The 20,480-nt window shown below is 39.8% G+C and overlaps 1 long non-coding RNA gene across 1 annotated transcript in view; it reads left to right on the forward strand.

Annotated features, from left to right (window-relative positions):
* Positions 1-11,280, forward strand: part of LOC123367027 — a 113,983-nt gene extending 102,703 nt beyond the window's left edge. Inside the window, exons 3-5 of the long non-coding RNA XR_006578268.1 lie at positions 6,538-6,605; positions 10,361-10,496; positions 11,129-11,280. This is a non-coding gene — a long non-coding RNA (uncharacterized LOC123367027). The remainder of the gene's footprint in view (positions 1-6,537; positions 6,606-10,360; positions 10,497-11,128) is intronic.
* Positions 11,281-20,480: the final 9,200 nt, after the last annotated feature.

Consider the following 20,480-nt stretch of genomic DNA (forward strand, 5'->3'; position numbering starts at 1 on the left):
TAGTATAGATGTACCCTTAGACACCTAACAAAGGGATTCACAGAAGCCAGCCAGCTGAGTGGGCAGCTATCTAAGCTTGCCAGCAGGAAATGCTGACGAGAGGGGTGAGGCCTCAAAGGAAATTAGGTTCCCAATTCTGGGCCTGAGGGAGGTGCCTTTCTCCCCCTGGGATTCATAACTGTGAACCCTCTTCTGAAGTGGGGAGCCTAAGCCAGGTCAGCCCTTTCTCAAGAAAAATTGAGGAAGAGGCAGTGGTGCTGCTCTATATGCCCAAGAGGCTAGTAGTTACAACACTCACCCAGGACATGGGAGACCCAGGTTCCAATTCCTACAATGCCTGATGTGGAGCAGGGACTTGAACCCAGTTCTCCCACTGAACTTCCAGAGGAGAGACTGAAAGATACCCAGCCCAGAATACTCCATGCCTAGTGGTCAGGGCTCTCACCTGGAAGGTAGCAGACCTGGGTTCAAGTCACTGCCCCACATCAGGCAGAGTGGGAATCTGAAACCAGCCTCCCTACATCCTGGATCAGTGCTCTAACCACTGGACTATTTGGTACAAGGGTGCAGTAGTGGCCCCTCCTCCTTTTCTGTTTTCTCTGGGGCCCAATCCAATAGGTACACTTCAAGGTAGCCCCTGAGCATGTATAATGAATGGAACCCTGCAGATGAGATAGGCAGGTGAAGGCTTAGCTTATGAATCCCACTGGGGCTTAGGTGTGAGCTAAGGGCTGAGCTGCTCAATGGTGTCACATGACCAATGGCAAAAAATTTAGCCACTTAGGGGATTGTTCCAAGGCAATTTAGGCACCCGATGGTTAGGCAGCAGCTGAGCAGGGGTTCTGAAGTTCTTCAATTTGGACATAGAAGCCTAAAGTGGCAGTTAGGTCTTATATCCCTCTTGTGAATCTGTTTTCAAGTAAAAAGATAATTTTGCTACATGTCAACTTTGCAGATTCACCTTAGCTCTGAAAGTCAGGCTTGATGCTTTTCTTTTCATGGATCACCAGCTGTAATAAAGATTGTGTAGGCCAGATTAAGCTGTCACTTAGATTTGCGGAGCTCTATTGTCTTCAGATTGTACCCTTAGTGACACTTGTACAACCTCATTGAAGGCTGACAGGGCTCTCCAGGTGAAGCCTTGGAATGTGTAGACATGGAATCTCACAATACTCATTTTTAAGGAGTCACTTTTCAGCATAGAACCACACTCTGAGGCAGTGGTGGGCATGCGACCCATCAGGGTAATCTGATTGCAGGTCACTAGACATTTTACTGACATTGACTGTCTGCAGACACGGCCATCTGCAGCTCTCAGTGGCTGTGGTTCGCCGTTCCCGGCCAATGGGAGCAGCGGGAAGCAGTGTGGGCTGCAGGGATATGCTGGCCGCCACTTCCTGCAGCTCCCATTGGCCACTGCGGCCACTGGCTGCTGCTGGGAGCCGTGCCTGTGAACAGTCAATGTCAGCAAAATGTCTCGCGGCCCGCAATGAAATTATCCTGATGGGCCACAGTTTACCTACCACTGCTCTAAGGTCACATGCAGAAACCATTCTCTTGCATATTTGAAAGATCGAAGACAGTGTGTGTGTCCCATGATAAAGAGAAATGGGTCTCAATCGTCTAATTTTGAAAACATATGGACAATCCCAAAATATATGTGAAGGTCATAGGTGACACTGCCAAATATATGTAAGAATTGTATAAACCTAAAACATAGTGCAGTGTAGATTTTTGCTAGTGTTCATTAGATGTCTGTTGGTTACATTAAAATATATTTAAAGTGATGAGTTTTTAATACTGTTGAACAGTTACCAAAAAATAGCCTGTTGTGGAGGTGAGAACTTTGCATGTCAAATTTCAGCTGTAAGTAAATTTTTATTTCCGGTTAATAATACTCAGGTGCATTATGATATATTGTCTCAGGCCCAGATTTGTAAAGGTATTTAGGCATTGCTCCACTCAGGTTGTGAGGCCCAAGTGATCTATATAGTCAAATTCCATTTTAAAAAGTGATTTACATACTTAGGGTCCAGATCCCCAAAGGTATTTAGGCACTTAACTCCCATTGAGGATTTGGGCTTCAGGAGTTCAAGTCTCACTGAAAGTCCATGAGACTTAGGCTATGTCTACACTACTGCGGTAAGTCAACCTAAGTTATGCAACTCCACCTACGTGAATAATGTAGCTGGAGTCAACGTAGCTCAGGTCAGCTTACTGGGGTATCTACACTGTGCTGGGTCAATGGAAGACACTCTCCTGTCAACTTACCTTACTTCTCTCGTTCCCGGCAGAGTACCAGGGTCAACCAGAGAGCGCTCTGCCATCTATTTAGTGGGTCTTCTCTAGACCTGCTAAATCAACCACCAGAGCATCGATCCTGGGGTAGTGTAGACATAGCTTTAGACTCCTAAACACTTAGGTCACTTTTGGAAATGGGATGTACCCATCTAAATCAGAACAAAACAATGCCTCAATATCTTTAAAAATCTGGGCCTATGTAAAGGGACTTCTGCTGTTGAAACCAGATCGGAATACATTGCTGTGCTTGCGCAATAGTCAGTTCTTTTAAATTTTAATAACTGTTATGGGTAGTTTTTCTTTTAAAAAATGCAAACAGATTATTTCACCTGATGGATCATTAGCCAACAAAATTTCAGTCCAAAAGAGTAAACTACTTTTGACAAATGCAAATACAAAAAGAAAGGAAAAAAATAATTGTGTCCTTAATTAACTTCAGTTTTGCTTCTTTACATTCCTGTGACTTTAAATACAAAGTGATGGATTTTGGTGATGGGGAAAGGGAATTTGTACTAAACAAAGCTTTGCTCTCAGGACTGTGTACGCCAAGGTCGGTCTGGAACGGATACTTATGGCTGAGCTAATAAACTCTGATAGAGAGGTTTAGAACAAAAATCCTGACAGACCCTTAACTACAGTAATGCTAGCAGGAATCAGTACAATATCATCTGCTGCTGAATACTATCCGTATGTGAACACTGTTATACAAAAGGTTAATATGCCAATTTTATTTCCTTTTCTCTACAGCTATAATTTAAACAAGTTGCACACATAAGTGATGTTATATGCATAGGATTTTGCAGTAAGTTTGCAGTGTCAGGTTTGTTTATCAAAATCATATTTTAACTACTTGCCCAGGGGCTCTGTTCTAGGAAGCTACACGCTGCAAGCTGAGTTTTAAAGAGGTAGTTTTCATTTTCCGTGAACTTTCAATAGCAATTTCAGAGTTCTGAGCAGCATGCTTAGTTTAAACTTCACACTATGCCACAAATTTACAATTAGGTTTAATTACTTAGCAACAGAGTTTACTCTTGTTTTACATGATTGGCACGTGACCTTTTCAGATCTTATAGTGGTTGGCAAACTCCCCCTTGCCTCTCATGGGGAAAATTTCTAACTAACGTTTTGGAGGCCTTTTACAATGTTATTGTTCCTATTCTGCAATGTTAGCATCGCCCATAAACCTAATAGTCACATAGTAGTTAATAAGAGGCAGAAAGTTTTATAGTCTTTCCCACAGTTGTTAAAATACTGCTACTGTAATTTACTCCTAGCCACACAAAGCCTATAGGTAATTGTGGAAAATAAGACGCCGTGTATTTGTGTATACTTGTAGTCCAAGGGGAGCATTAATCTGAATATAATGGATTTAGAAATTACTTATACTGCTTGACAGGTAAATGTCGACATTTTGAGCTAATCCTTGCAAAAGATATACCTTCAATATTTCAGGATTTTCAAATCCTTTGGGCGAAGTCCTGGCCCCACTGAAATCAATAGCAAAATTCCCATTGACTTCAGTGGAGCCAGGATTTCACCTTTTAATGGCAAGAAACAACGATGTTGCAAGTATACTCTGTAGTCAACCACAAGGAGAGGTAATTTTCCAGTTGCCTCTCTGTTATATTCAAAATATGTGCATTTCTAAGAGCCTGACTGTGCCACCCTCTGGTTCTGCCACCTTAGACCCTCTGAGGGTCTTTACTCCACATGTAGTCACACCGATGTCAATGGGATCTGTCCAGGTGTGAGAAACTTTGCAACATCAGTAAGGGTGGAAGAATTAGGCAGAATCATAATGAGCTAGATTGTGTTTCCTCCAGGTTGGAATGGGGAGACGAGGGGTGGGAAATTGGCAGGGCTGAGGTGGTGCAAGGAATGTTTTACTACCCGCCTCTGGACTAAGGAGGAAACAGGGAGGAGAGGGTGCTTCAGAGAAGTTATTAAATCAATGGGATTATTCATGTGTTTGCAGGCTTGCTATGCCCAGTAAGTGCAGTTGTTTACAATAACCATGAGACTTGTACTAACTTGTATCTCTATTACTAGGCAAGCACTGCTCTCAGTTCCATAGTTAGGACTGAGTTCAATTTTGCACACAAAGCAGGGATTCAGCCACTTTATCTTAATTCTGTAAAAGAGTCCTGTGGCACCTTATAGACCAGGGGTAGGCAACCTATGGCACGCATGCCAAAGGCGGCACGCAAGCTGATTTTCAGTGGCACTCAGACTGCTTGGGTCCTGACCACTGGTCCGGGGGGCTCTGCATTTTAATTTAATTTTAAATGAAGCTTCTTAAACATTTAAAAAACCTTATTTACTTTACATACAACAATAGTTTAGTTATATATTATAGACTTATAGAAAGAGACCTTCTAAACACGTTAAAATGTATTACTGGCACACAAAACCTTAAATTAGAGTGAATAAATGAAGACTCGGCACACCACTCCTGAAAGGTTGCCGACCCCTGTTATAGACTAACAGACGTATTGGAGCATAAGCTTTCGTGGGTGAATACCCACTTCGTTGGATGCATGTAGTGGAAATTCCCAGAGGCAGGTATAAATAATATGCCTGCATATTTAGACCTGCCTCTGGAAATTTCCACTACATGCATCCAACGAAGTGGGTATTTACCCACGAAAGCTTATGCTCCAATACGTCTGTTTTTCTATAAGGTGCCACAGGACTCTTTGTCACTTTTTACAGATCCAGACTAACACGGCTACCCCTCTGATATTTGATACCTTAATTCTGTGTTTCTTGGGTTTACAGTACTTGGTTTTGGAATAATTGCAACATCTCTGTAATGTATTTTACTTTAATTACTGATATGTATTATCAGTTATATCTCCATTTTAGCATAATGTCTGAGAAATTATCAAAGAAATTACATAGGCAAAAATGCATGAGTTGTTTGACTTGGTGACACTACTTATTTGACTTCTGTTTCATCTGAAAATTGAGTGCAGGTGTAGATTATGTATTAGTTACAGGATGATAGTAGCAATCTATAGGCTTGATCCTGAATTCAGTGGGAGTTTTGAGAGCATAAAGAATGCAGGCTGAATCCTATACCTATTAAGGGGTACCTTGTGAGGGCAGTGTATGGGGACTTAACCAGGGAATTTCCATGAACAGTGGCAAGAGTTTCATAATTAATTAATCCCTTTGCACTGTACTGAAATGTAATATGGCACAATTACAGTGTCATCATGCTATAGTAAATTTCTAAAAACGAAATGGTATTTTTACACAATAATTTCTGCCTTTTACATGACCGCATTATTTTCTGTATTCTGGACTACATATATGGGTATACGCAATTATCCATCTAAAAATAAAACCCTGACATTTCTGTGTATGGTGATGAAGAATGGTTACATCATAATTATGAGAAACACTGCACCATGGTTACAGTGGGCTAGATTGTAACTTGGACGACACGCCCGACAGAGGGTTAAGAACCAATTCCCATGAGGTTCTGTGGCACGCCCTGTCCTAAGTTCTGAGCAAATGGGTTCACTTCGGGGTACCTGTTTACACCCTCGTGGAGCAGGTGGGCAGGAAGTTGGGGAGTTGGGAGAGGAGCAGGGTAGTAAAATAGTAATCGAGGGGTTAACTGGGTTACTTAGAGTATTATGGGTTGGAGCCATGCTCCATCCCTCCCTTATTTCTGTTTAGTTACTGGGCATTTTCCCCCACTCTGTTTGTTATGTAGTTGAATAAAGCAGCATGTTCGCAGCCTGCAGTACAGTAAATAGAGTGTGTTTCTTGGGCACTGAGCTCTCCTTTTACAAAAAAGTAGGGAATGGGAGATGCCTAGCTCTGCCAAACACCCCCTTTTCTGGCCAGCACAGCTGAGTTAGTGCACACTGATTAGTAACTAGTTGGTGATATAGGCCAGCAGCAAGTTACTATCCTTTGGAGCAAGCTGTTCTTCAGGAGAGATCGTGGGTGCCATATTCTTTGGAGTCCTGATATTCATATGTTTGTCAGCATTCAAAGATATCTTCAGGGGGTTTTTTTTGTTTGTTTGTTTCATGCAATAATTTGCAGAAAGTTCATATACAATTAGAGGTGTCCCCAATAATCCCATTTGAGGCTAAGGCACTTAGAGGCAGGATTTTCCAACTATAGCAGCTAGTTCAGAAGCCCAGTGCCACTGCACCAGCAGTTGTCAGGAAGACTGAGTGACGGCTCTAATTACCAGTGTCTATATGTTTCCCATAGGAGGAGACAAGCTGTCACAATTCCTTGCTAGTCACATGACAGAAAACTAAAAGAAACACCAACTGAAGGTGAGTACACATGTACAATAAATTCAGCCCCCATTGCATTAGCTTATTTTTAGGATTGTGATGACTTTAAATTTGGATTGATGTTCCCTGGGACATGAATTCATAATACTTTAAATATGACTTTGTAGGGTACTCTTAAGAGTTGAGGGAACATAGAATTCCTCATTGTGTTCACAGAAATAGACAAGGTGGTGAGGTAATATCTTTTATTGGACCAATTGCTGTTGGTGAAAGAGAAACGCTTTCAAGCTCGTCTGGGAAAGGTAATCAGAGTGTAACAGCTAAATATGACGTGGAACTGATTGTTAAGCATAAGGAGTTAAGACAAGTTGCAAGATACCATTCAAAATTAAGTGAGCAATTAACATCTTTGCAGTCATGGGACAAAAGAGAGTTAATGAGTTACAGACTGTTGTAATGAGACATACCACCAGTGTTTCTCTTGTGCCCGTGATTTTTGGCTCTAGCAGAGTTATGAATTTAAGTTCCCAGATTCATCTTTTGAAGGTGCTGTGCAGGTTTCCTTTGAGGATATTTTGACAAAAGTGTCTGCCCACAAGCAACAGGGTATTTTTGTCTTTTATTATTTTTCTGTGCAAGTTTATTGGAGAGCGTAGTGATTGTCTAGTTTCACCCACATAGTATTGTAGGGGTATTTGATGCACTGGATGAGGTACACCACATGTTGTTATATGCATGTGTAGGAACCATGGATCTTGAAAGGTGTGTTGTGAAGGGTTTTGATCATGTAGCAGAGGAGATCTGTCTGCAGGTTTTGCACCTGTTGTTCTGGCTGTGTCTGATGCTGCTTTTTTGTGGGTATGGCCTGATCTATAGCAAGCTTGCTTCTGATGATGAACTTGCTTAAGTTGGGGGTTGTTTGAAGACCAGAAGAGAAGGTTTGGGAAATATTTCTTTCAGGATGTGTTTCCATTAAGTATGGGTTATAATTCTTAGGATGATACCCTGTATGGGTTCCAGTGTGCATGGTAGGTGACAGCTAGGGGTATGTGGTGAGTGCAGGTCTTTTTTCTGTATTGAAACAGGTTTTTTCAGGGGAATTAGCATGGCCCATTCCATGATGCAATCCACTTCTCTGTTGGAGTGTCGTTGTCTGGTGAAGGCAATTTTAAGCAGGTTCAGGGGTGCATCTCAGACTTTCTTCTCAGAGCATATTCTGTGGTATTTGAGTGCCTGGTTGTTGATAACAGATTTCTTGGTATGTCTGGGGTAGGTGCTGGATCTGTGGAACTAAGTATGGTGACCTATAGGTTTCTTGTATATAGTTATCTGTATGGTTCCATTGTTGAAACCAAGAAGTTGATGCAGATGTGGGAGTAGTCTTTAGAGAATTTGACAGATGGGTGGTGGTTGTTGAAGTTGGGATGGAAATCTGTGAGAGAGTTTAGGTCATCTGTCCAGAGGATGAAAATATCATTGATGTATCTCAGGTATACCATTGGTTTCATGCTGCATTTTTTCAGAAATTCCTCCTCAAGGTGACAGTGAAGAAAGGTGTAGAGAAGGACTACTAGGATGATCAGAGGAATGGAGAATCTAGAAATGGATGAGTTTGGTAATGTATTTGGGGGTGGATAGCTGAGAGTTGTCCATTGTCTTGTAGATATTTGAGGCAAGCAGCAATGCTGTCCTGGGGAGGGATGTTGATGTATAGGGAAGTGACATCTATGGTGGCAAGGATGGTGTTCTGAGGTGGGTTGTTGATGTTGTGGAGTTTCTGGAGGAAGTCGGTTGTGTCCTGGAGGAAACTTGCCCTTTGTGTGGTGAGTGATCTGAGGATGTTTTTTATGAGTCCTGATATTCCTTCAGTCAGAGTGCTGTGGTTAGATATGATGGGTCAGCATGGAATCCTTTGATTTTGTATGTTGAGAAACATGTAAAAGGTCCCCGGGGTGGGTTTGTGGGGGATGAGGTTGTAGAGTTTTTCCTGGAGTTATTTGGAGAAGGATTTTTTGATATCCGAAAATTCCTGTGTGAATTGTGGTATGGGGTGGTCTTTGAGTTTTTTATAGTAGGGGGTGTTGGAGAGTTGTCAGTTGGCTTCGTTAACATAGTCATCACCGTTGAGGACTATGATGGCACCCCCTTTGTCTGCTGTTTTGAACATTGTTTCACAAAGACAAGGATTTATACAGTATAGGTGCTTTTTGACAAAGAAAGGTAGAATAAATATAAACTTTATTCTCGATTTTAAAATGAACGCATGATTTGTATATGAAATGTTTCCCAAGCAATGTATGTTTAAGACCACTGAATAGATATATGCATACAACTGATATGCCATTTCCCTATTTTTACCTTTGTACATTGAATATAGTAAGAACTTGTTCTTGAACATAGTTTAGACAATACATATGTCACAAGCAATGATAAATGAAAGAAAGAAAGCACCAGAAAGGCAAACTAACTAGACAGGTAGACCCTCATCAGCATCACATTCTGTTCCATAGCTGCAATAACAATAATTGAGCCAGACACATGGATTTTAAGTGCCTCCTAAGGAGGGCAGTTAGGGAGATACAGTGCTGAAAGAAAATTACATTCTGAAACTTGGTATCTCAGTTTTGCAGCTGCCAACCTTGTTCTGTCAAAAGCCTCAGCTGTTGTCTTGTCTTCTAGAATTAGAAGGGTATGGGGGGAAATAAAGAGAAGCCAGTATGCATTTCTGTCTACAAGGAGGTGCTGGTCCAAATTCTTAATTCATTTGTATATTATTAAAGAGACCTTTAATTAGTTTTAGGTCCAACTAGAACAAAGTTTTATTGTGTGGAATGAAGTTTACATTGGGGGGTATATGCATGTCCTGGCTCGGTGAATGAATACTGAGTGAGCTCCTCAACAGTCATTACTGTGTTCTTTTTCATTTCTGTTTTAACCATTTTGCCTCTTGGGTTTTCTAATTCTTTGTTAGTCTTCTAATTGCTGAGAGAGACTCTTGCATTCAAAGAGGGGAAATCAACAGCTTCTGGTTCTGCTGTTGACTGAATATCCTTCATTGGTACATCTATCTCAACCTAGAAAACAGACCTTGTGGATTTCAAGTTTGTAGTGATGAGAAGTCTAGTACTCAGTGTTGACAACTTTTATTATGAGTCTTGCAATATTCGGTGTTTTTCTCAAAGCCCCAACACTTAGACACTTTTGATTAAGTGAGAATCTTGGTGCTCATTTTATAAAGCTAGTTTCTAGAACTCCTGTTGCAGAGAAAATCTTGAAAACATGACCCAAGTGGACCTTAAAGACTCAAAATCCAGAAGGCAAATAAGAGTACCCCACATTTATTGTTTTTTTTAATAATTTCATTCTTTTTAAGACCATTTCATGAATTTTGAAGCCCTGACTCATGATTTTTGAATGCTTAGGCTTAGCAATGCTGTGATCCGGTTAGGTGGTGAACACCTATGACTGTTTTTAGCTTCAAGATGCTCAGCACTTTAAAGGGATGGTCCCAATAATGGTGCATTGTCCCCAGTATCCTTTGTCAACCACTGATTGCAAGGTAGAGAGAATCCTGGGAAGAGTATGAAGTTAGGAGGTTGCTATGATGAACTTAGAAAATTCAGTATGGCCTGGATAATAGAAATCCGACTAATAAAATTGATGTTGAGAACAAGGATAGAAATAGAAAGGAACCTTAGACTGGTTGTAGCCATGGAGAAAATGAAGTCAGATGAAACAGAACATTTCTTGAAATAATGATTGATAAATATTATAGCCCCTAACTTCTTGGGCAGTTTTATAACTTGTTCTTCAGCCTGGAGATTGCAGCCAACCTGCATTCACCTGAATCATTCTGATAGAATACAAACCCTCAAAATGAGAAACAGACTGGCGAGGACACTGGAATTTCAAGGAATTTCAAAGATTAGGGTATGTACTGATTTTTAAGATTAAAAGTTCCTATTTATTTTCAGTATAAATACACTGGATTTTATGGTCCCTCTGTTTAAGAAGCGGCAAGGCTATACTATGGTTTAAAGAGAAGGATAGCACCTAAAACATTTTTTTCCCTGGTGAGCTCAATATCCTGCCTGGCTTCCTGTGAACTACCTAGGAGAAATATATTTCAACGTGCCTTGAAGATAATTTGTTCCTAATGCAAGAAGAGTCAGTAAACGTCTCGACACAGATGGAATGCAACTTTGGAGGAAACAGAAATAAACTGATTCTTAAATGTTAGAACCTTTTGGATTCCATTTGATTAGTGTAAGGAACTGACATAGTCCAGTACTTTACCTTTATTTTATTAGAGGTAGATCTAGTAGAACCTCTTATTGTTAAGGTTGCCTTACACTTTCCATTGTAAGACTTCATTTTCACTTGCTTTTATAGCTTTACCAAACTTTAACAGTTCAAGCTGAAAATTGTGTGTGTGTGTATGTGTATGTGTATGTGTGTATATATATATATATGAAAATAATTTGCCTGAGACTCTTTGGACAAAGTAATAGAGGTTTAGAGCACATGCCTTATATATCTGTCTTTATGATTTTCTTCTTCAGGTATCAGTCCATTATGAAGCAAGGTTTTTAATTTTCTATGGCCTGTTTTAAAGGTGAGAGAGACAAAGAGAGAATAGGGTTCTGTGTATTACCACCATTATTAGTATTATACTATAATGTTTACAAGGCATTTTTATGTTAAGAATGTTGTTAAAGAAAGATAAATAAATGCACACTTTTTTAGACAGAAATTGCAGACAATTTGAATTCCTAGAATGTGAGGTCACTTTTAAGAAAATGCACCACAATATGTATGAAAATGTTAGGTATATTGTAAAGACACCATTATTTTACCAGCCTAGGGTGACCAGATAGCCGTATATTATCGGGTCCATCCTGATATTAGGGGTATTGTCTTATACGGGTGTAACTATAACACACACACACACACACAAAAAGTATCCTGATTTTTCACACTTGCTATCAGGTCACCTAACCTGCCCCCATGAGATCTGGAGGAAGAAATCTGCTCATATTCCTTGAGACATAAGATGGTCTTTTGAATTGCTAATATTATGTCTGTACTTAATAGTTGTAGTATTTGTGAAGTTCCATACCCAATTGTCATTCAATTTGTTCTATTGAGAATACAATTTCCATGCTGATATAGAGAGATACTGTATATAAAGCAATAGTTAAGACAATATTGACAATGTGTTTAGTATTAATTTTCATACCTTCTTGCCACTTTTGAAAATTTCTCAGCGTTCTTGCTATGAATATGGATGAAGCATTCCAAAGAACTGAGAATAACAGCTCTTTTTATTTGTTTTAAGGGATGATAGCAGTTACTTATTCCACTTCTGGAGCTGAATATATTCAGATTAGGTGGAAATGTACACCTTTTAGGTTTCCAAACTTCAGCATAGCCCAATGCCTGAAATTATTCAAAGGCTTGCTTTTGTTTCACATATTAATACCATGTAAAAAGTTTGTTCACTAGCTCCTTAATAATGCAAAATATAGTGTTTCTGTCACAAATAGCTCTGGCGTAAATCCCTGGTCACTGTAACCCTGTAATTCAAAGTAGGTTTGTTTCGTCTCCGAAATTTGTGATTGTGAATGTCTGACGGTTGGCAGTAACATATACTGATGCTGCCAGGAAAAATTTAGGTCCAATACAGTCATGCTTAGAGCTTCCTTCACTGAGGTCTTGCAATAACCTTGCCTTGTATGGCCTCAAGACAATTGAATTCTCCTTCATATTGTACACTCATATAATCTCATTACTGTCTCAAGCCTTTTTTCCCATAAATGCTTAAAACTGTTGGTATGCAAATTTGGATTTGGGAGACATATCTAAGCCATCCATACATATGAACTTAACTTATAAAATGGCTTGATGGCTGAAAGAGGGTGTGGCAGTTGTTTCATGATTTTTCTGATGGATTGTCATGTTTTAAAGAGCAGTCCATGTTCTACAAATAGCGCAGATCACATGTTCTCTCATTTGTATAACTTAGAAAATTACCAATTTAATGAAAATAGCTCCATCTAAATATCTCCTCTAGCCACACTTAATAAAACAATAAGAGACCTGGAATTTCTCTGTAAATCTTTTAGTTAAACAAGGTATTTTGTGTAACTACAGTAAGTGTGATATTTACTTTTCATTATTTATGAAACAACTTTAATATGCCTACTGCTTCTTCTGGTACAATGTTCAGTTCCAACATACTGGGGCTCATGCTGAGTTGTATCTGAAGATATCATCCGCAATAAACATGAGCTGCTGTGACAATAGGATGGCAGAAGGTGAAGAATTGCTTTTCTTGTGCAAGGGTGCATGTGTGTGTGTGAGAGAAAGATTTTGATTGTGTTTACAGGATTCATTCACAGCACAGCAGGCAGTATTCACACTGTAATATTCACACTAACACAGATAATTTGATTTTCAACCTGGTTAGCATGCATTCAGACATAGCGATACATGAAAATATATGCTTTAACAGTGCATTTTAAACAAGGTTGCACACTTTAAGTCGGAATATATTAGAGGTGAGTATTGATGTTAGCAATTGTAGGAATCCTGGAAAGCCCCATTCAGCATACGGCATGTGTTACAAAATTAGTAAAAAAAAACAAATTCTCATTTGTAAGTCTCACAGGCTGCCAACATTTCTAGTATGAACTGAAAAGGATGGACTTCACTGAATTTGAACTCAAGGGTTTGTGAATAGATGGCATCTTAGGGCTTGTCTTCACTACAGGGAGATCGACACTGCTGCAATTGATGCTGCAGGGGTCAATTTAGTGGGTCTAGTGAAGACCCGCTAAATCGATGGCAGAGCACTCTCCGGTCGACCCCAGTATTCCAGCTGTCTGAGAAGAGTAAGGGAAGTCGACCGGAGAGCATCTCCTGTTGACGCAGCATAGTGAAGACACCAGGGTAAGTCGACCTAAGCTACATCGACTCCAGCTATATTATTCACATAGCTGGAGTAGCGTAACTTAGGTCTGATTTACTCCGGAAGTGAAGACAAGCCCTCAGTCTCAACTACTAGTGAAAATCTATTTATGGAGCCTGACTTTGAGCTTACTTACACTGGGCAATATTACAACTTGCCCTTGCATGCCTGCTCAAGAAAGTGAAGGGGCTTATGGCTCAGCCTACATTGCTACTCTTTGTACTGGAAGGAAAGCTGGCTTCCTCCCCCTGGGCAGAAAACAGCACGGAGTGGATGGAGCCTGGGTGTTGGCACGCACAGCTGAGCTGGCACAGGCGGAGAAGTAAGCTAGTGCTGGTCCAGAGCCAGTAATGCATTTTTGCCCTTTGGAGCAAGGGAGGAGCCAGCAGAACCATTGGTGACACGATTGTATTAATAATAAAATATACTTTGCCCAAACAACTTGTTGTGATTTCAAGACAGAACATTATATGCAAGAAGCATGAGTAAATTTGTGTAAGCTTTTGCTAAATGTCCAGGGGGCACATTCGCAGCTTGCATAGGAAGGCGTAGTTCTAGCTGCTTACCCCAGTGGTGCATTTGGCCGTAAACCACTTGGAGTCTTTTCAGTGTCATACTTCTGATGTTTTCTTAAGTATCATTAGTATTGAGACTGTCTGGTCCCCCAAGTAATTATCCTTACTGCTTGGGTTTGGACCAGGAATTGTCTCTGCAGTGTGTTGCCTCATTAATACAGTGTAAAGGGAAAAAAAACAAAATAGTAACTGGGAAAAAATGGAGGTGAAAGGAGAAGAGTGAGAATAAAAAACATACTGGGCAGGATCCTCACCTCGAGTAATTCAGTGTAGCATCATTGACTTCAATGATGTTATATCAATTTACACCATCTGAGGATCTGGCCTTTCTTATTATTAAAACATGTTGAGGATTCCCCTACCACCCCATGCTAAGAAAAGCAGCTGGTGAAAGTTATGTTTATGCACTACAGATGGATCAGCAACTGCAGCCATATAGCTCTATGTATCTGGTAAACAGGTGTTTGATTTCATATTTGCCAACTAGCCAGCAGAAGCAAATTATTTTTGTAGGATATAGGGGAAGGATGTCACTGAAGTTTTTGAAAAGTAAGAGACAATTATTATTGGCTTCATTTTTTTGAGAGAGAGAAGGATATCTTGCACCAACCCTCCTTTATAACAGATCAGGACATTGAAAAAGTATGCAGAGGGGAAAAGCACTATAAAATGTTCTCAAAAAAAGATTATATTCAAATTACATATTTGCATGTTTTCAGTGGAAGCAGCAAGCAGTGGATGTGTTTTCAGAGCAAGTGTGTGTTCCATATAAGGAAGAGGAAATTGCCTAAATTCTGGAGAAACACCTTTCTAATGACTTCTGGAGATTCAGCACAGAGAAGGATTGCTTGAAACCACAGCATCCCTCTCAGGTGTGAGAGCTGAAGCCAATCTATTCCTTAGGAGTAGTACTAGTGATTAACATAGTCCTCTTTCTGATTAACAAATATCTGCACACCAATCGTAATAACTGTGAATCTATTCATTATTTGTAGCTATCCAATGAATAGTTAGGACAATTAATTTACAACCTATTTATAAGCTGTTCATGTTGACAGTACTGGTTTTATTTATGTTGTGTTATTGCTCAAATAAGGGACACAGTATTTTTTTCTTCTCTCTGATTCAATGACAATTTTAAACAGGAGAATGATTAATTATGAACTTTCGGATGAGTAATCATTCATGCTAACATTCATTAAACTCTCAGCATTTGTGAGCATTTTCACGAATACCCATCAGTGGTCTAAATATTCACTAATAACTAATATTAGGACTCTGTGAATCATGGTGATCCAAAATCAGCACTTTTATTTGCAAACTGGGTTATTATTTTAGTCTTTGACCAGCTCTAGGGAGAGCTCTTTATTATAGAATGCAAAGAGGTATCCTAAGGCAATGTAACAGGCTTTCAGTGTTTGCCTGAAAGACTCCACCCTGTTACCAGCTATTGATCCTGTTGGGAAAAGTTTAAGTAGACTCTGCTGATGTCTTGAGACAGATGGACAGACATAAGGGAGGTGGGAGCGTCTCTCTACAGAGAGATGATCTAGCATGTGCTAGGAGCAGTCTAGAATGAGGAACCCTAGATGAAACAAACCTTTGTTGTTGTTAATTTTTTTTTAATGACACCAATCCTTTGGAAGGGGTGAGTTTGGAATCTTCATACTGTGTTGGAAAAGGCTCCTGCTCATGTGTGTTGTTAGCAAAGGATTTTTTAACTACCCCTTTCTGTTGTGGATGGGATAAATGATGGAAGAGCAATAGTAGCAACAACAGCAGGTTGTATTGGAATTTGTGGGGAGCACCCAGAAGGAGCATGGACAGTCCCAGGAGCAGATGTGTTAATCCATGGACACAGCCCAAAATGGGATCAGAAGTTGACTCCAAGGGCCACCTGCTCAACTTTGATCAGGTAGTTGCTGCTGCTCAGAAGGAAGTGTGGGTCCCTTTTTTTAAAAACGAGGTCCAAGCTGCATTTTAGTCCCTGAGCAAGGATCCTGTTGCTGACTATGAGGCTGTCAAAGCTGCCATCCTGGACTGGTTGGGAATCCCAGAAAAGTACTGGCAAAAACTCATGGAGAAATTTAACTACCCAGACATCTGTGGGGTAACAAATATAGCTGGATATGCATCACCACATAGATTCCTAAATTATATAGAAGAAAACCTTATGATCCAGAATGTAGAGACTCCCAAGAAGAAGCCATCCTAGATCTACATGAGCATATTGATGAAATTTGTAGGTGCCATGAAAAGGTACACCAGGGCTGTACCACAGTATTGACATTGCCACACCATTTCCTGTGTTTAGAATGTACCATATACCACAGCAAAATATTTGTTTTTACCTCATCACAGTAAATGATATTCAGATGGGATGCCATCCCTGGACCTGTTTGCACCATCCACAAATGCCAAACTCCTGAGTTTTTGTAGCCATCAAAATTATACATGCAAATATCAGTGAGGACAGAGGTATATTAAAAGGGACATGAGATTAGAAAAATGGGCAGAAAACTACAAAATGAGAATTGGGTTGAAAAAAATGCAAACAAATACCTTTTGGGGGAAAAATTATTTGAAACAGATACTGAATAGGAGGGAGAGTTCTGGAAAGCAGAAATGTTGAAAGGATAACAATGATCAGCAAATTAGGCATGAGTTTGCAATGAGACATAGCAAAAAAGGGGCCTATACAATTGTGGATTGCAAACAAAGAAATATCACATCAAGAAATAAGGTGGTAACTGTCCCTTCTGCTGGAAATTGGCAATGGAAACATTTACCCGAATATTAGGAGAATCTTCTAGTGGTGAGACCTACTAGTTTGTGGGGAAAATCCTCCAAAGAAAATGGTAGAAGCCCTGTTTGTCAACAAAACTCCAAAATTTTTACCAAAGAGAAAATGTTTCAATTTCAGATTTTTGCTGTAAAAACAAAAAAAAATGTACAATTTTGAAAAAAAATTCAATCGTTTTTCAAATTTTCTTCTTAAAAAATTATTAGCATTTTATGACCTGAGTGATTGCTCTGTTAAATCCTTGATATTCCCCAAGAAATGTACACCAAAGACTCATTGTCAGCACTTTCTGAACCCTGGCTTCATCTTTCAGTCCCAACAGAGGGAAAATGCCAGGTCACTCTTGTCACAGTTCACTTCTTTATATTTGGTGAACATATCTTCTCTGAAAATTCAATAAAAGAAACAAAGGGTTTTTTTCTCCCTTGCTGAGTTTTAATTTGATGCATTAATTTCTCCATGACCATTACGTTCTAACATTTATTTTCCCAAATACTAACCTTTAACTAGAGTGGTATAGAAGACAGACATTTCATTTTATGAAGGATTTAGAGATTTCAAAATCTGGCTTTGCTCCAAATAGGACCTGAAAATGTTTAAATTCTCTATGAAGGAAAATTCTGAAAAAACAAAAATCACTTCAGGTTAATCAAAACAATTTATTTCAACAAAAATTTATTTCAATTTTGACTTTTTTATTTTTTGTTTATTATAATGATGTAAAATATACTGCAAAATTTAAAAATTTGAAACTGAAAAGTCATTTGAAAATGAAAAATGAAAATGTTTTATTACAACATTTTTTTCTGTTTTTTTTCCTAAGTGAAAGTCTAATGAAATTTACCTGATTTTATGAAGGCTTTTGATTTCGATGAAACTACATAGTCCAACAGAATATGGTTCTGTTAAAGTTTCTCTGACCAGCTCTACCTTTCACATCTTTTCCCCCTCTCGTCACGTAGATAACATGTTCATTTACTTACTCATTGATATTATATGGCTCTACAATAAAAAGGTATATTTTCTATTAATTTTTTTCATTAGTTTTATGAAAAATATGACATCTAAACTGCAAATATTGCCAGAATAGAACAAAACTCCTGCTTTGTAAGCACATCTGTCATCATAGAATAGTAGGGTTGGAAGGGACCTCAGGAGATCATCTAGTCCAACCCCCTGCTCAAAGCAGGACCAATTCCCCATTAAATTATCCAACAGATTTTTGTCCCATATCCCTAAATGGCCCCCTCAAGGATTGAACTCACAACACTGGGTTTAGCAAGCCAATGCTCAAACCACTGAGCTATCTCTCCCCCCATCATATTCTCATTACACCTCTGGTGTTTAGGGTAGCGATGAAGCTCCTCCACTCTGTTTCTGACAAGTCTTTCAATGGTTCCCCAGCCATGCCACAGATTTTAAAGCTCGGCTTCCACAGCTCTTTGCCATGTTGTTTTCGGGTGGCCTCTTTTTCGCTTGCCTTCAGATGTCCAATTCAGGTGATGGAATCAGTTTCCATCCGAAGCACATGGCCAATCCATCTCCAGTGCCTCCTGGTAATGATAGTGCTCATATCCTCTTGGCTGCATTGTGTCAATAGATCTTGGTTTGAGATTGTTCTGGGCCAAAAGATATGGAGGATTTTTCTGAGGCAGTTTCTATGGAATTAAGACAGTTTGGACTTGTCATACTTTCTGATTCCCCAGCATTCTACACTATAAAGTAATGAAGTAGGTTGTGAATATAGTGCAGCCATCTATGAAAGCTCTGTTCAGTTCAATATTGTTCCAAGACTACCATCAAATAAAGCCACCCAACTGCTCAAAGGCTTTCTCAGCATTTAATGTTAATAAAGTACATGGTTTCATATTTCCCTGTTTCTAAGTTTGGGGCCCTCTGTGACGCCTATAGGCCTGCTTGAGGGCCCTCCTCCACTGAGTGAGCTCCAACCAGAGATACCTGAGGGGCCAGAAAACGTTTAGTTCTTCAATAAGCAAGAAGCAAGAGCTCCCCTTAACATTTGAGTCCACAACATGGATACAAAATAGTTACCCCTGAGGAGACTACCATTTCAGATCAGGAATGGACAATGAATATGGTATGAACAAAGGGCACCTTCCCTCATGAGCAAGGAATCTGAGAGGGGGAGGAGGATTAATGTGACTCCTGCATGAAGGTTTTTTCAGAGAAGCACAAAGGTAGGAAATTTACCTTTCTCTAAAGAGACCATCCCTGCAATTTTCTCACATTTTGAGAGTAGGTAGCAGGCAGGATATCCCAATGGTAAATATATAATAACTCCATACATGATGGCCATGAGCAAAGGCCAAGTGCCCACGCCTGGCAAGTTCATTTGCTCTTCTTTGAGTGCTGGTCCCTATCATTATTTAGTATGGATGTGCTCCATGCGCCCAAGACAGGAAACTATTCAATAGCAGTAAAGAGGCACGGTAAGGAAAGTAACTGAAATACTTCCCTGATTGATTGTATTTTCTAAATGGACAACCTACCCTAATTCTTGATTACTGAAGGACAATCTTCACTCATTGATATATTTTCCTTTCCACAACCAAATCTCTATACAACTTTTCATGAGTGATGCACCCAAATACTTGGATACTAATAGCTAAACTGTATTCTTATTCTTAAATTTATTCACCAAAATTTGGGTTACTGATGATTATGTACTATATCATATGACTTTTAAGAACAAACTTTGTATTTGTGGATAATCTAGTTCTATACTCAGATGTACAGACACTCTTTTCTCAACCTGTGTATCATGTCATTTTAATATTAGCTTTAATAAATCTGTTGGTCTGCATCCTGCACCTTTTACCTCCTTGTGTTCTCAACCAAGGACATAAAGGGCAGCACAGACCAACCACCTCTCCTTTTTCTTTCTACTGCTCCCAGTCCAGCACTGAAGACTTCTGTGTCCGCAGCCTTCTACCATTCCTTTCAAACTTAGATTCTGTAAATAATTTGTAAATAGTTCATATTAGATAGCTTAGTTTAGTTTTAGTTAGATAGTTTGGGAGTCAGGGGTGCTTTCCCCACCATTTGGAATACTTAGTATGCCCAGGACTTTAAGCTTCAAACACTGCTTGGCCTTCCCTCAGGTCTTCCCAGTAAGTGACCTGCATGAGAGCTGCCTGTACTTCCTTAGGGAATCACACATTTTTTTGAAGTGTGATATCTGCCACACCTTCCCCCCTCGTACTAGGCAATCTCAGGACTTCAGACTTCACAGGCATCTAATAGAGCTGTCCATGAGGCCCCTTTCAGATCCGGGACCTTCCTACTCTCTGTCTCATTGAGCTGAGCTTCTGGGTAGTGCCCCTGCAGCACCAACACTTTCAGAATCCTCCAGTAAACCCAAGGACTCCTTTAAACTCCTTTTATGAGAAGGGAAAGGAGAAACACCCTTATAAAAAGAGAGACAAATTGCTACATGAGTCCTCTAAGAAGAGGTCTGTCACTCCTCTCCGCACCAAATGAGGCTCTTCACCCTGCAACGGGTGCATCTGGAGCTCACAGGGCCAGCACTGACAACACCAGGAGCG

This window comes from Mauremys mutica, chromosome 3 (assembly GCF_020497125.1).
Source record: "Mauremys mutica isolate MM-2020 ecotype Southern chromosome 3, ASM2049712v1, whole genome shotgun sequence".
NCBI classification, from domain to species: domain Eukaryota; kingdom Metazoa; phylum Chordata; order Testudines; family Geoemydidae; genus Mauremys; species Mauremys mutica.